Raw genomic sequence first — 17,492 nt, 5'->3', positions numbered from 1 at the left:
CTTGTGTTTTTTCCTTCGCCGCATTTAAACTGCATTTTGGAAGTTCAAACTCAGGGCACCATAGCAGTCCATTATATGGAAAAAAATCCTGAAATGTTTTCCTCAAAAAACATAATTTCTTTACGACTGAAGAAAGAAAGACATGAACATCTTGGATGACAAGGGGGTGAGTATATTATCTGTAAATCTTTGTTCTGGAAGTGAACTTCTCCTTTACTTTAAGATGTTAGTAAACTTTGATGACTTGCTAACATTACTGGAGCCACATATTATAAAGAAGACCACTAATTTCTGTGAACTCAGTGTTCAAGGACCTTTACAGTGCTTTGTGCTGCGAAGTGCTACGAAGTGAATGAACTTGTCAGATGCAATTCTGGATCTATTAAAACACCTCTCAAAATGCTTGCTATGGATGCGAAAAACGCAGAAAATCGAACCCGTATGACAGACGAAAGTTTCGGAGGCAGTGTGTAAACGTGATTGACATATTGTGAGATAGTATGCATTTTTTAACGTGCAGAAATTTCGGACTCAGTGTGCAATGACCTTTTTAGTTATGAGTTCTGAAGTTGCATATTTAATACTGCATATTTGGATGCATGCCCAGTATTATGTTTATGTCCTTGATTTGATGAAGTACTGCTGTCACGTTTGCAGTGAAATGAGACAAATGAAATCTGTCTTTCCTAAACAAAATTACATGTATAGTAAAAACTAGATGCTGACAGTGAAATTCTAATTGGGCCATGTAAAAAGTAGGCTGCTGTTTTTGTGAGTAAGGTGCAATTTGTAACAAACCAAATTTACACAAAAGCATAAATGCAATTAGGAAAATACCAGCCTGGATAAGCTAGATTGTGAGTGGGTAGTGAATAAGATGCAAGTGTTAATACCTTGTGCAAAAGTGGAGCAACCATTTAGTAATATGTCTCGCAGTGGGCATGTTTAGGATTAGCAGACAGGAAACACATGTAAAAAGCTCTGCTTAATGTCAGACATGATGAGTGTTCATGTACAAGTTACTCATGTCATTTAGTAAATGTACACTCACTTAATTTATATGTGTCATTACATGATTTAATTCTCATAATCAAGATTATTTGGCGTGTCTAATTGCGTAACTACACAACATGGCTTATATGTAACCCTGCGAGTGCACAGAACGGTTTCTCAGTCTCAAGCAGTACAGCCTATAAAGCCTCAGTGCACTACTCAGAGTTCCTTCTCTGCAACGTTTCTGTTCTGCATGCTTGGATGGTACATATATAGAATCCGATCAATCAGAGTTTTCGTTTGTGCGCGCTAACGCAGCCTCACGTGCATGGTGCAATCTATCATACAAGACGTCTTCTTACGGCATCTCATCCGTGTTTGGAAGCTGCGTGTGCTGTGGCACGTTCAAGAGAGATATTCTGCCCGATAGGGAGCCGCAGATGTTAAGTGAGTGTGACGCAGCAGGGCTGGAAGACTCACAGGGCCTGACAGCGTTCCCAACTACTGAACACAAGCACCCTCCACTCTGGATATGGAGAGAGGAAGTGGGGGTGGACATTTTGTTTTAGCACACGCTGACTCATGCCGTTGGATATGACAGTAAGCTAGTGGTTAAGGTTAGGACATGAAAATGGGAGTAACACAAGAAAGGATCTTCTGTGTTCATCAAACATTCAGGCAGGCATCCTAGTTATGGTTAACATTGCAGTGGTAATGTCAGGATTTTAAATGTTTGTGCTTCAAAACGAGCGTTGCATAACATACCATCTGAAATGTATCGGAAAGGTTGCACGGTTCATGTGTCTTGCCTTGTTTCTTCTGGCTTTGCTTTTGTTTTGGTAATATGAAAGTGTGTGCCAAAATGGCTGCTCTGGTGTTTGTCTTTTTACTAGCTTGGAAAGCTTTTATTAGAGGGAACGGCTTAGATTTTGGGAAAATAAGACTATATTTCTCATTTTGTGCCTTTTTTCCTTTTATTATTATGCCTGGAAAAATGTTCACTTAGACTGCAATGAAACAATTGGATTTGAACATGTGACTCATTGCTTTACTTACATTTTTTGGGGTAGTTTTTTTTTAGGTTGCAGTTCTCATTTTCCAGAACAAAACAATTTAATGCTCTAATGAAACTGTCACTTTTAGCTCTGGGACTTGTGGTCTTCCACATGCATGCCTTCAGCTTCACAGGTGCTGTTTACCCAGTTTTATGCTTTTTAATGTCTTTATGAAATGACTGGCCTAGTGCAGTTTTCTTTCCAGCGTTCACATATTTTCCAGTTGAAATTTGAAGTCGAAGAAGGGCATATCAAAAGGATCTTAAAAGGACTGTAGAATTTAATTATGTCATAGACATAAATGGTTAGCCGCTTGCTATTGCTAGTCGAAGGCAAGTGATACATGAAACGTCTCATTGTAGAGAACATTTAATAGAAAAAAAAAATAAAAAAATAAGAATGAAAAGTGTTTTTGTACAGAACATTTGACTGGAAGAAAAAAAAAAAAAGTAAGAAGCAAGGCAGGGCACCCAACTTCAGTTGATTGTGTTCCTAAACGACATCTGCCTACATAGTTAGAAATGTTGGAAAAATTGTGTTTTTGCACCAACAACAACAAATAAATAAATTAATAAACAAGCAGCAACGAAAATACTTTCTAATGGACCTATTTAGATGGAGGCTTACAGGCTCACATTTCATATTCATTCACTTTCACAGTGTGAGATTACCCAAAAAAAAAAAAAGAAAAAAAAGATTCTCCAGCAAAATATTAATGTTAATGTGTCCTGTGTGATTTATACAATGACTTTCACCAGGTTCAGCTGCTATTTCTGAAAAGTTATTTCTTTTATTTTCTAGGAAATCAGATGAAATTCATCTCACACAACCCAGATTCTTTTTTGTCAGCCAACTGAACACCAACCATATTTTTAAGCAAAGAAAATAAGTTTTTTTTTTTTTTTTTTTTTTTTGCGATTTTGTGTGTGTGACGTGTAAAATCTATAATAAAGTGATAATCACACTACTTAATTGTTGCTTTTGAGGAACGTACTGTTGCTGTGGTTACCATCTCAGATTTCTGTTCACAAGCACTTTTTTTTTGGCATCAGGTGACAATACAGAGTTAACATTGAACTTGTTATTGAGATCATTTTAAACTTTCTGTATAAATTATGTAGATTTGCAACTGATTTGAATATGTGCTTTTTAGAACCCCCTCTAATTTTTGTTTTGACTTCTTTGGTGGAGTTTAAAGGAACACTCCACTTTTTTTGAAAATAGGCTCAACTCCCCTAGAGTTAAACAGTTGAGTTTTACCATTTTTAAATCCATTCAGCTGATCTCCGGGTCTGGCGGTAGCACTTTTAGCGTAGCTTAGCATAGATCATTGAATCTGATTAAACCGTTAGCATCTCGCTCAAAAATGACCCAAGAGTTTCAATATTTTTCCTATTTAAAACTTGACTCTTCTGTAGTTACATTGTGTACAAAGACGGATTTTCTAGGTCGATATGGCTAGGAACTATACTCTTATTTCTGTGTAATAATCAAGGAACTTTGCTGCCGTACCATGGGTGCAGCAGGCGCAATGATATTACGCAGCCATCAACTCTGCATCTACACAAACTTAGTGCTGGTCACTTTCAGGTCGCTGCGTAATATCATTACACCTCCTGCACCCATGGTACGGCAGCAAAGTTACTTGATTTTTACGCCGGAATGAGAGTATAGTTCCTAGCCTTATCAGCCTAGAAAATCGCAACTTTTCATTTTCCATCAGTCTTAGTCCACGATGTAACTACAGAAGAGTCAAGTTTTAAACAGGTAACATATCGTCATTATATATGGTCATTTTTGAGTGAGATGCTATCGGTCTAATCAGATTCAATGATCTATGCTAAAAGTGCTACCGCCAGACCTTGAGATCGGCTGAATGGATTTGAAAATGGTAAAACTCAGCTGTTTAACTCTAGGGGATCTACATTCTACATCTACTATCTACAATCTACATTCTGATCAACTTGACTGGGATATCAAAGACAAATGTTATCTATTTAGTTATTAATAAAAAGCTCAGTATCACTGCTCTGTCAAAAGGTCTGTGTATTAATAAAGTTGCATCTTTTATTTACAAGGTTTCTAAGTTTAGCCTGTGTCGCTAAGGAGCAAATGCTAATGTGTTTGGGGAATTAGGGTTTTACAGCTGGGGTTTAAACACCTCTCTGGGGCATTGTCAACTCATTTACATGAGAAAACCTTTTTAACCTTAATTCCACAGCACACGGCTCTATTCAGCGTGGAGGCTAATGACTTTTGCTGCTCCCTGCGACCGTTTGGTTTGCGTTAGCATTTTAAAGGAGTGGTGCTGGGTGTTTGAACAAAGACAAGCTAACACACAATGTACGAGCACCATGGGAAAGGAAGGCCGGCGTGGCGCATGGGTGAGACAGACACTAGGGAGCCTGGACTTTCTGTGTGATTCAAAACGCCAAGGACAGCAAATAAAGAAGCATGACTTGATGTCGCTCAGCTCATTTTTTCTTTATATGACAGGGAAAAAGTCAGAGATCACAAGAAAGAAAAAAAAAAAATCAACAGGGGCTGAAGGTAGGGAGAAGCTTTCTATAAACTTTAGCTTTCACATTCTCATCGTATCTTTATTTCTCAAGCTGTCTGATCCCTTTTTTCACGTGCTTTCATGGATCAAGGTATTTTGCTCTCAGAATGCTGTGGGCACTCAGACAACATGGATAATGATAGAGTCAGAACTATCAATACAATTCCTATGAAAGAGCAAACCACTTACATTTTATACAATGCAATGCTCTTTCCATTTATATGCAGTAAAGTGCATTTGCTCTGGCAAGTGGATGCATCTCAAGTCCTGTTTACACACCATATCCCAGAATTCATAAAAGCAAAGCAATATCCTCTATTTTTCTATCTCGGGCCCTCAACAAGAGGACCATCTTCAAAGACCCCTCTTCCTGGCTCCATAAAGTGAAGTTGACTGCTCTGCGTCATGTCTTATCCATGCTTTCTCTGTTTTTTATTCACTGCTCTGGTATAAAAGGCCATCAAGCTTGCGGTTAGCCTTTCTTTATGGAGTGGTATTGTTAAGAGGTTCCGGTGCTCAAATTCTAAGCAAGGAACAGCAGTGCTGGACTGCTACTGCAGAGATGAGATTCCTCCCTCACTGCAGAGAGCACACACACGCCCCAGTATAAGTGTGTGCACACTTGTCTTATACTTCCTGGCAGTTTTCCATCACCTCATCACACAGTATCTCAGCCCATCACAGTCAGACTCCCTCCTGAGTTCACCTGGAATGACTGGGACACAGAAACACCTCCCAGTACAAGCACTGATACATTGTGTTCTGACTCCTGTCTAACTTGCAGCGCCTCGTTGATCCAACACACACTGATTGCTCACAGTCTTTTCTGCCCTCCTTTTTTTCACCAACCACAAAGTTTACAAAAGTACTGCACCATAATATATATATATATATATATATATTTTAATGAATTATATAATGCTATTGTATCTGTGTATATGAATGTGCTACTTCTTTTTTTACTTGCAAAAAACCCCCAAAAACACACATTTTCAGTTAAAATGACATGTATTGCAATATACGTTTTTTTTTTTTTTTTTTTTTTTTTTTTTTGCATTTATGTAAAAATACAAACTTCTTGTACAGTGTTTTCAGTTTCGCTTATTTGGAGGTTAAAAACAAAAGGTTTGTACCAAATGGATTAGTACCAATGCAATGTAAAGTCTTTGACTTCCTGTCTAAATGCCATCATATGTGAATATGACAGTTATAGCACCATTGTTTATGTCAGACTACCCTGTCATCTTGTTCTCGAATATTTAATCGACTTGCAATTACTCATTCTCTATTATTTTACAAAATACTAATACATTAATCACAAGCACATGAACAAGTCATGGAAATAATTGATGAAAGGTGTGGAAACCTTGTGAGGCAAAGTAGGAATGCAAGACAGCGAGAGAGGATAGAGAAATGAGGCAAAGGCACTAACACAGATAATGCCTTTCCAACATCTTCATTTCCCACTCCATATTTCACCTACAGCATGTAAAGTCAGTGGCCAGTTGAGAAGCTCAGTAATGTATGTGCACTTTAATAGGGTGCTAGAGGAAGTGAGTATAGAGGTGGCATTATGGAGGACAGATAGCGGCGAGAAAGACTTTCTCTTGCATAAGCGCTTTCTATCTGATCTCATCTATTAGGTATCTCGCTGTTTCTTTCCATGAGTTGCCCTGGGATCAGTAAGAGCGTTTAAGATTACATGTTTGCTGGCAGAGGCCAACCGAAGAGGTGAAAATAATTGGCTCTGTAGCCTAACCTCCATCTCATCTCATCCTCTTCCTCTCCACCTGCTGCTCGCCGTCCTCTTGTGAGTGACAACAAACAGACGCTACGATCCATCCGCCTATCCCACGAATCCGTCCTCCATCCGTCTCACCTCCATGGTGTCTGATTCCCAATCGAGAGCCGTATCCAGCCTCCCCCAGGCCTGCAATCAGCACTGCTGGATGTGCCTGCTGATTGGGTGCAAAGCTTGCTGGGAAATCCAGCTCAGGGCAATTAGTTGAAGAATGCCAGGCTATAATGCCACACTGACGCTCGGGCTGGCCACGATGAGCCCGGTGTGTGAACAAGGCCAAGCGTAGGAAACAATAACAACAAATGCAAAGGCTTCTGGGGCATGGAGGTCAAGGCAGAGAAACAATACAATCTCAGTGGAGGGGAAAAATGCGCGAGCAGGGGGGCAATCACGAGGGGTTGTATAAGCGAGAGAGTGTGATTATGGGAAAATGGGCTGTTTAGAGAAGGATGATAAACATTATGAAGGTGCTACAGATGGTTACGGGTAGGGGACGGATCTGTGGGGGGAAACAATAGTGAATGGGCAACACTGTGGTCATTAAACTCTAATTTGGGTTGACGGCGGAGAGATGCTGTTGATGTGTTTTCCCAGAGAGTGGGTTTACAATGCTGATGAGATCCTCATTGGTGCAAACGGAAGGTGTGACCTCACCCCAGCCCCACTTTTCTTCTTATAATTGTGATTTATGAATGTAGGTTTTCTGCCTGTAAAACTGGCCTTTAGCCTCCAAAGGGTTGTGCTAGTTCACCAGTACTGTTTTCCCCTATACAGATGTCTGTTACCATTACACCAAACTAGTCTCAAAAATTAACCTAATGTCTTAACGATCAAACTTAAAAATAATCAGTTTGACTGGTAATATTTAGTCTTATTGGCTATCTGTCTTCAGTTGATTGTACATTACTTTTACAATCAGAAAGCCACAATATTTTAATCTTAACAGTTAGATGAAGCTAAAACAGAGCGCAGTTTTCATCCTTTCAGATCACAATGCAACTTTGCATAAAAGTAATGAAACCTTATGTAAAGTTGTAAAGGGCAATGGAATGAGAGATCAGACAATGTAGTATTTAGAGATGGAACAATATAAATATGGATAATGGTTTGTAAACATCTTTTGTAGATGCTTATGTAATTCTGCTCCAACATTACATGTGGTAAGGACTATCTTTAAACTAAATTATAAGACTCAATTGTCCTGAAAGAAATCACACAAAAGCTTTAATACGAATGTCGTTGCAGGGTTTAAGGCATAAAAGAGACCCCTTTTTAAAATAATGGAGGTTACTGAACTGCAGTGAAATTAACCATGAAGGCTATTGCAACTAATGGTAGAAAAAAAAGGATCTTATGCAATTGCTTTTATATAACCAAAGCTTGGCTCAACATAAATGACTGTTTTAAAAAAAATCACCATCCCACCTTTGCTGTTTGGATCCAGGAAATTGTCAAGGGCTGTAATATCTGAGTGATATACAGAGTGGCTGATAATAAGAAAATGGGTCATTTGCATTTATGTGTGGCCTCAGAGTAAAACTGCCTAATTGGGAATGATGGATCCGGGCATGTAGTTCCTAAACTCGGTTTCTGAGGGAGAGGAATCAGTGATAAGTGTCAGTGCTCTATCTTTTTGCACGCAGGATTTTGAAGAGCGATTACAGTTAACACGAGAAGCCATCAGCGCACCCCGTTGTCCCATTTTTCCATATTTAATGTCGTTACAACCCCCTGATGATTATTTTTATGAAGGGAAAGTTGAATGAAGAGGGAAAAGAATATTAAAGTACCTCTATGATGTCCTGTGTGCTCGTGAACACAGTAGTTGTCTGAACATAGACGAAGTTCAGGTTCTATTTTTATCGGAGGAGCTCAGAGCGCACTCAAACAGCATGTTCTACCGCTCCTCCTCAAGTTGTGTTTTGAGCGAATGTCATCAGAGATATTAAATAAATTATCACAACATGCATTTATTGTGTGATCACTCTGTCTGTCTTTGTTTTATTTGAGAAGATGTATACTGTGACAGGAGAAACAAGTCTGTTCTTGCTGCTTCAGCCCAATTGAAACACCCCTACAGCTATGCTTCCAAAACGAACCAAAAACACCCCACCATTCTGGTTGCGCAGCCCAAATCAAGCTATTGTTCACCGACCGTCACGTACTCATCCTGCTCTCTTCAGAGGCTGTGATTCGTGCGCGTGTGTTTGTATTCTGTGGGAAACGTAGACCTCGGCGCCGTTTCCTGATCAGTGGAGTGCAAGCCGGGTTCAGAGATAGAGATGCATTTAACAGAGGCACCCTGCATTTAACTGGCCTCCGGCCAACAGCTACAACACTGCTGTGTGCAGAGGATAATAACAAGCGCAGAAAGGGATGGAAATAAAATGGGAATGTTTTGAACAGGAAATGCACAGTTTTTCCTTGAAGCATTATTTGTAAACTCACATCCCGCTCTGTACTTGTAAAATTACTCCATTTATAAAAAAGAAGAAAGTACAATGGTAATGACATGTTTTGGACATAATAACACCATAGTATGTGCCCAAAAAACAAGGTATTGTCATGGTACATGTCCGACAACCATAGTATTGTTTGAAGTATCTTGGATGCTTTATAAATATCATAGTAAATGAAACAAATATTAAGTGTTGTTACTAGGAGTAGGTGGTATGATCAAAATCTTGTGTAATGCAGATGTCTGCCATTGTAAAATAAGTACTATAATTTAGTCCAGCCCTTACCATGGTATACATCAAAGTACCTTTGTATAGCACAGGGGTGCCCGAATTCAGTCCAGAGTTTAGCTCCAACTTGCCTCAACACATCTGCTAGGAACTTTTTAGTATGCAAATAAGAGCTTGATTAGCTGGTTCAGGTGTTACTAACTGGTTTTGGAGCTAAACTCTGCAGGCCTTCCAGGACCGAGTTTCGGCACCCCTGGTATAGCATCTTATACCCACTGTAACTTACAGCCAATCATCACTGCATATTTGTAAAGATCCCTCTCTTTCAAGTACAACCAGGGACAAGCACATCTTGCTTTTGTCCTCAGTTGTAAATGTCCTTGATATAGAGATTTGTCCCCTTAGGTTAACTGTGTTCTCTTGCCCAAAATAAACAATGTCTTAATATAGAGGACAGCTATCAGCTACAGAGCTTGAGTGACACACTTAATGTGAATCCCAGAAGCTTTTTTTCTGGCTTTGGTTCCGCTGAGTTTGTAACCTTCTCATATTGGTGATGTTGCGGTCTCGCCAATGTGTAGACAATTACAGGGAGGGCAGCTACAGGACCAACTCTGTGGCAAAACGGCCACTCCCATCTTCCTAAGAGTGTGTGAGTGTGGGAAAAAAGAGAGATCTTTCAACACACACAGTATCCGTTAAGTGTCATTACAGTTGTCTCCTGCTGAGGACGTTAAAGTCGGGGAAGCGGTTTAACTGGTCCTCAGGTGAGATTTTGCTGGCGTGGGCAGATTTTGCAAGACTGGATTTGTGTCTTATGTATGCGTCTGTTCCTGTGCAAGGGAAGCGAATTTCAAAACTTGTTGACTCTATTGTCATCGCACTCTTCGGTTAACCTCACCCCTGAGGGCAGTGGAGTGCGGTTTCCTCTTACTCTCGTCCTACACACCATCATTTTCCGTCGTCGTTTCCTCGGCCTCAGGTCTGAGAGTATCTGGCAACGCTTTCAATTGTATCCCCTACCTGCCTGTTTTCCGTCCTTCCCCTTGCCAAACTCATACAATGTCCCTGATTCCTGCAATTGATAAAACACGTCCATATTCTCGGCGTAGGCCCATCAATATTACTGCATCCTGTGTCTACAAGTCCTCGGCGAATCGTTCCATTTACTTCCAGCAATGGGAAGTGCATTCATTACGAACCAAATGCATTGGGCAGTCAAATCCCCATTCGATTCAGCCGAGCGCTCCTGTCTATATCCGCGGTTCTTTGGGGACGTCTTAGCAGGTTTTCTCATTGTGTCTGCTGTGCTGTTTTTTTATAACCATGTTGTGATTCTCCAGGCTATTTTCACCTCCGTTTTCCCTGTCTCTTTTCCCAGCAAGCTGGCTCGGCTCGGGGTACATCTGGCGCTTGCATCTGGGAGGCTGGAACGCAGAGTTTGGATGCAGGTGTCTCTAGTAACGGGGTGCATATATAAGCACGACGGGCTTGGGGGGTGTATTTGTTCCCAATATAGATGGACACTCAACTTTCTGTAATTACTTTCCTGTTTGGTTTGTTGTTTTACCGCACAACGGAAGTTGATGGGCATGAAAAAAAGAAACATCAGTCGTTTCAGCACACAACAGGCTTGGACATTTCTAATTTGTCCATTCTGATCTTAAAAAAGACCATTCCCTGGTGGTTTTGCTGCTCTACGTTGTTGATGCCCGTGGCTCTTCTGTTGAGAAGCTGACCCCTGCTTGTGCGATCGCATTTTGGGTCATATTTCCCTCTTCTGGGAAGCTGGTTGACATTTTGAATTCTTTTTCCTGTCCCAGCTTGCTTCTCAATGCCAGGTAGGCCTGTAGAATGCGAAACAGTAGGATTGTGGACGACTGGATTTGTCCTCATGTACTGGAAAGGGAGAACGGTGGGTTATTGAATTGCAGCAATGAATGAGGCTCCATTTTCAGCCTTTATTTCACGGAAAACATAAATATTGAACTCTAATGGAGCCGGTGGGCCGTCTTTGTGTGAATGCGTCAAATGAATGGCTAATTTAACTTGAAAAAATCAGGGCAGAAGGAGCGACTGCGCCATCAAACCTGAGAAAAAAATAGCGTAAGAGTGCATTGGTACGGTCATGCACCGCAATTCCTAATTAAACTAATTAAATTATCCTAGACTGTGCCCATCACAATCTAAAAATAGAGTGTCTTTCCTTGAGGATATTTTTCTGCTGTTTTGCATCTATAAAGCTCTTCTAAACTGTGTGCTGCTGCTCGGATGAAAATTTGATGCTCTGCACGCTCCAGTCTCCCCATTACGCCATTTGGCATAACAAGCTCAGCACTTCCTCTTCTCCTTTTGACGGGGTTGTGCAGTTGCTATCTCTCTCTCTCTCTCTCGTCTTCCTCTGCTGTCAAGTCAATACTGCACATGCAAAGGCAGCATGTCATGTGAGATGCACAGAAGGAATCATGCACAAAGCCATGCATCATGGGACCGCACTCATATAAGTGCACACGTGAGCGCAGTGGGCTTCGACTTCTCATATATGCTTGAAATGGGTGAAGATAGCCCAGATCGGGCTTTGTTTTTTCATGGATCAATTTTCAGAGTGCCACATTTGCACAATACGATACTTCAGTCTGCCAAACCCCAGTGGACGCTGGTGTGTGGTTAAGTTTTTGAAGCCGTTTTGTTTTTGCACTGACAAAGTGTCTGCAATAGTGTTATATTACTGCTGCTTATTTATGCAAGTCAAAAATGCAACTGAATAGATGCAACTGAACTGCTTTTTTCTTTCCTCTCTAGCGATTATTATCCAACACTATTTGCACACCATTGAACGTTTTTGTGATATGAAAGTGAGTGGTCTCTCTAATTCTTGCTTTCCTTTGTTTAAATGTCAACACTTTACTCTGTGGTCATTTGTCATCCTGTTAGATGCCAGGGCTGAGCTAAAAAAAAGTTTTCTTGGCGAAGCCTATTTTTGTATATATCATATATTTGATCATATTGAATATATAACGTTTTAGCATATGAAAACTGCCATTCATGTACATTTTTTGATGAATTATGAATACCTTTTGGAGTGATTAATTGAAAAGAGCAGTGTAAAAAATTATTTTTTAGCAACTGAAGCTTAATTCATAATACGCAAGACCCTCAGCAAGGCCACACACAGCCCTCCATGTTGAGCATGCTCCATGTCATTTCCTCTCTTGTTGTGCCCTGTGCCCTCCCCTGCTTCCTCTCTCTTTCTCCCTCTATTTCTCTTCTCCTCAGCTTCGGAGAGCACAACTTGAAGGTCATCGAGTGAGAGTGTTGTCAGACACTGAGGGAGTGTAAAAAGCATCCTCGCACACAGGCTCTCAGGCCTTATGTTCATATTAATGCAGATGTTCTCTGGCCTTTAGTGACTCAACTGGCATTAAAACATCTCGGAAAAAGATCAGAAAGCGCTGCTCTTTGAACAAAACCGCTCAACCTTGCATTTGTGTCCACTGTTTCATCGAAAGGTCATTCAGATATCCAAATAACACACAACGTCAATGCAGCAGGTTGTTTTTGTCTCCAAATCTACATATACTCTAAAAATCGAAAGTGCAATTTTCTTGATGCTTGAACTGGCAATAAAACAGAGTTGTAATTTCAGAAATGTACCTCCCGGCTTTATAGAGGGAAATCAGCAATATAAAAATGAGTAAGACATGATTTAGCCATTGCATTGTGAAACATGGATGTTTAAATAGGTGTTAGCTGATAGCTGTTGGTCAAGTTAACCCTCAAGTGCATTTTAATGGATCAAAATCGTAATGTATATTTTAAAATCGAGTGATTTTTTTTTTTTTTTTTTTTTTTTTTTTTTGCTGCCATTGTTGTAACTTTATTGACGGTTGGCAAGACTGTTTAGAAAAGCATTACATACAACCGTAGCCCAAGAATTGTTAAGAGATTAGGAAGATAAGGAATGTATGCATTAAATAAATAGATTTGGATTTGATTTCATGTTGTCTTTAAAGTAGCCAATGGTGAAGAACAATTTAAATTGCAAATTAACATACAATCTTATGAGCTTTCATCTGGACCAGTTAGCCTTGTGGTGGTTCGGTTTGTGGACTCTAAGAGTAACCACATTTTTACATTATTCACTAGTTATTTCCCAACCATTGTGTATTGGTGAGAAAGTATTGCAGAATCATCCATCATATTGAATGGAGTGTCTTAAATAGGTGTTTTTGTAATTTTTCCATTTGTCTTGTCTGATGTAGACCCCAGCGCAGTGGACACCATGAATTCCTTTGAGGCTTTGGCAGCCATTCCCACCATCTTGTTTGTGCAGTTTTTTTTTTTTTTTTTTTTTTTTGTTTTTACAACATGCCACAACCTGTAAAAAAAAAAAAAAAAAAAAATGTACAATGGGTTCATTGATCCACTGTTTTCAGTGACTATTGAGTGTCCGTGTTGAGGAGCAAGACCTTTGTGGGTCTCATTTCCCCCTGGTGGCCTAGAAGTAAAGTCCCAGGGATTGTGGGATTGGGTCTTTAAGGGATATGCTGAGAAATGATTGCGAGAAAAGCTGGAACTGACACGAACTGCTTCAGTGTAGAATTTCATCAGCACTATTCAACAGATGAGCGTGTCTTGACTCACTCGGCCATTGTGGGTTGAATCCACTTCCACCGCTACCTCATAAGATTTCACAGTGGACAGCCTCCCTGCGGTTTGACTGCTGCGCCCACTTCTTGAGAAACATATGCATCATTTGTGAGACAGTTAATGAGAAGTGTATGATCAGAGCAGGTTGCCGGTTGCAAGCCATTGGGTGTCATAGAAAAGTCATGTTCAAGCTTGTCGCGATGTTACATTTCGCCTTTACTCACACCGACTTCCTGGCACACCTGCATTGCGTTACTTCTGAATACATAAGAGTTTCTTCTCAGGTGTGTATGCCGAGTGTCATCTATAGACACCTTTGTTGATTAAAGAAACAGCTGCCATCTGGTTGGGCCGGGCGGCGGGTTTAAGTGTCACCTTTGCCTTGTAGGCTTGGCTTGTCTGTAGCACAAACAACCTTGAAGCCCCGGTCTTGTCACAGTCCACCGGCCAGGCAGACTGCTGCGAGCCACACGGTGGGAAGCAGAAGAGTCTGACCGTTCGAGTCTCGCACTGCAGGGGTGGGAAACGCCATTAACAACAGAAGCGGTGGCAGCGGTACGGTCCAGTGTAGGAGGGTAGAGTCGCTCTGTCCTTCACAGGGCTAATCAACCAAACCCTGCACCACCCGAGGACTGCCCACACCGTGTTGATAAGGAGGCCTGTTTAAAATACGGTGCAGCGTGGGGCTTTCTGCCTCACTTGACTGCAAGATGAAAACGCATGAGATGGCCTTGTCATCTGGCATTCTTTTAAGTAGGTCACTATAAGGTTCACTTGATTTCGGCTGAGCGAATCGGGTGCATGGCTTGGAAGCGCTCATACATATTCATCAGTGCTGTTTTTGTTGTGCTGCCTGCATATTTAGTCTTTAAAGCAGTAGTATTATTATAATAACAAATCAAGTAATTTGTGCGGCTGCTTTTGCTAAATATGAAAATTAATAATTTCATTGTTGATAACTGAAAGAATTGCTTCATTTGGGAATACAACCAGGTTATTAGCTGGAACTCAATCCTTGTTTCCCCACAGCGGCGTAAACGGTTACCTTTGATCGTTGTCGAACTAAACGCATGAATTATGGATGTGATTTTCTTGTGCAAACAAGTCTTAATTATCATTGTGCTTGTGCAGTATGTTTACATTTAAAAGACTGATGGGTAGAATTTGAGTTGAGTAGTTCAAATGACGATTGTGTTAGAAATGCCAAGGTCATTGGTTTGATTCCTGTGGAATGCGTGAGTTTATAAATGGCATACTTTCAATTCCGTTTGGGTCAGTTTGGATAAAACATGCCAAATGCGTAAATGTTAACCAGGGGTGTCAAACTCGGCCAAGTCCTCCAAAGTTTAGTTTTAACATTGCTCCAACACACATACCTGTAGTGTAGAAATAATCCTGAATGACTTTATTTGCTGGATCAGGTGAGTCTGGCACTTCTGGAGTAGACGTTGTAAAGGGCTTGGTGAAATAAACACTAAGAGACTTGTCTTACAAGTCAAGTTTGTGTGAACATCCATGCCATGCCGTGCTATAATAAATTTGACTAAACAAAGGTGACAGTTATAGGAACAAATTGAGAGCTCTATCACTCATCTCATACCCAAGAGTCGAGTCTTTCCGAAACTTAAACAAACATTCTTACATTTACACTCCAGCGAGTACAAATACATACCTTGCAGATGTAGCCAATATGACGTGAAAGCAAACCAGATGCCAGATTTGTTGAAAAGGAACCTTTCTAATGACCCTACTTGAAAGTGTTTGTGTGAGGATGGGTTTGCCCGTGTCTGCTTTTGGATGTGTCTTTGGCTTGCGAAAGCAGGGTGATTTTTTTGCCTCCATTAACAGCTGTAGTGGTGCTAGAAGCAGTTCATTAAATTCATAAACTTGTTTCCCATGCAAATGTGTTCAGAGAAGGATCCATGGATGTGTCGTCTTAATCTGATATACACAGTGCCATAGCAACATAGTGCTAAAGGAGCCAACTGAACAGCTTTTGCCTGACTTGATTATAATAACAACAGCCGTATCAGATAAACATGCTTTTGTGTGCACCATTAAAAAAGATAGTTCACCCAAAAATGGAAAAAAAAAAGATAAATAAATAAAAAACTGTCATTATTTACTCTCTCTCTTATGTTGTTCCCAAATGATCTTTATCTTCATTGGGATGAAAAAACAAACAAACAAACAAACAACAACAACAAAAAAAAAACTGTTGTTTTGAAGAATGTTTGAGATGCTCTTTTCTTTACAATAAAAGTGGACAGTACCAAATACCAAAAGTCCTATAAAATGAATGATGTGTTTTGGTCAAAGTTATTAGTATCCCTCGCTGTGTAGACCAACGCTCCACGGAATACACAAACACCAGGAAGAGCCGGTCTCACCTTCTTGAGAATGATTTCCACTGAGGTGTCAAATAGGTCAGCAAATAAATATTAAAACATCATGTAGAGTAAAAGTGAAACCTGCACTTGCTGACTGGTTGCAAGGTTAATGTAGATTTACAGAATGCATAACTAAATATATACGTACAATGTTCTGAGTTTTATTCATTCCTTCATTTTCCGCTGGAGGATTTTATTTGTACTTGTTTATTTTTTTTACTTGTTTGGTTAACATTTAAATGCTAATAAGAAAGGTTGTGAATGTCAAAAATTACATCCATAAATGAAAAAGAATTAGGCTTTCCTTTGATGTTAAAAATAACATTAAATGTGTACTCACACTTTACGCTTTAGTCTACTGGAATCTGACATTTAATGTGACCCACGTTGTGTGCAACGTTTTGGTGAAGGAACATTGAGTGCCTTTTTATCTTTTTCAAATGCATGCTTTCATCATTGTGGGAAACTAAAGCAAGGTCAAGCAATCAACGGTTCCCTGTGTTTTTCATGAGTCGTATCAGGCTAGACAGGTTAAGCCACTGCATTGGATGGGAGAGGATTTCTGAACTTGCCAAACAGGAGATACTCCTGCACCTGGCAGTAAAACGATGTGCACCAGGCCTGATAGTGTATCCACAAACCGCATATCGGTTCTGAGAATATCTTTTAGGTCACACTACATTATTTCCATTGTGCAGAGGAGTATTACGTGTTCAAACTAAAATGAAGGCACATAATGGCTTTGAAAAAGGAAAATGAGTTTTCAGGCAGGTTTTGGGGAGGTTAAAGTAGTATCTCTGATGTTTGAGAGTGACTTTCTAAAATATATACTGCATTATAAGCAAGCATCACTATCTGTAATGCTAATACTTGAGGTTGGGAAATTGAACATAACCCTAACAGCTAGTATTGAACATGAATGTTACCAGAAATGTGTGCCTTATTAAGATATACATTATTGCTTCTTTTCAAAAAAGACCACAAATACAGTTTTGCATAGGCAAGCACAACTTGCAATTTCTTCAGTAAATTTAGAAGTATAGTTCTAACATTTATTAAAACCTGGGCTTGCAGTTTTAATCTCCAAAGTAAATTCAACTCTGGACTGAAAAGCAGTGTAAGACCTTATGAAAGAACTTACATGCCAAGCAAACTGTAATGCCTGCAATATATTGGGAAGAGAGCCTGAAAAGTCGCCTCTAATGACCAGTAATCCTTTGGCATAACCTTTGAAAGCAGAAAACAGTCATTAAGAACTTCTGTTAAAACTTCTTGCTTTTCATAGATGTAAAAATCCCACTAACACATTCGCAATTGGCTTCAGTTAACACCTCTAGTTCAGTGTGTTGATTATAA

At 40.0% G+C, this 17,492-nt stretch overlaps 1 protein-coding gene across 4 annotated transcripts in view; it reads left to right on the top strand.

Annotated features, from left to right (window-relative positions):
• The window catches only part of nectin1b (nectin cell adhesion molecule 1b), a 242,958-nt gene that overhangs the window by 24,935 nt on the left and 200,531 nt on the right, over positions 1-17,492 (top strand). The gene's annotated exons all lie outside the window — the stretch shown is intronic.

Source organism: Labeo rohita, chromosome 18 (assembly GCF_022985175.1).
Source record: "Labeo rohita strain BAU-BD-2019 chromosome 18, IGBB_LRoh.1.0, whole genome shotgun sequence".
In the NCBI taxonomy this organism is placed as follows: Eukaryota; Metazoa; Chordata; class Actinopteri; order Cypriniformes; family Cyprinidae; genus Labeo; species Labeo rohita.
Note: the sequence above shows the minus strand (reverse complement) of the source record. Positions and strands in the feature narration are given on the sequence as shown.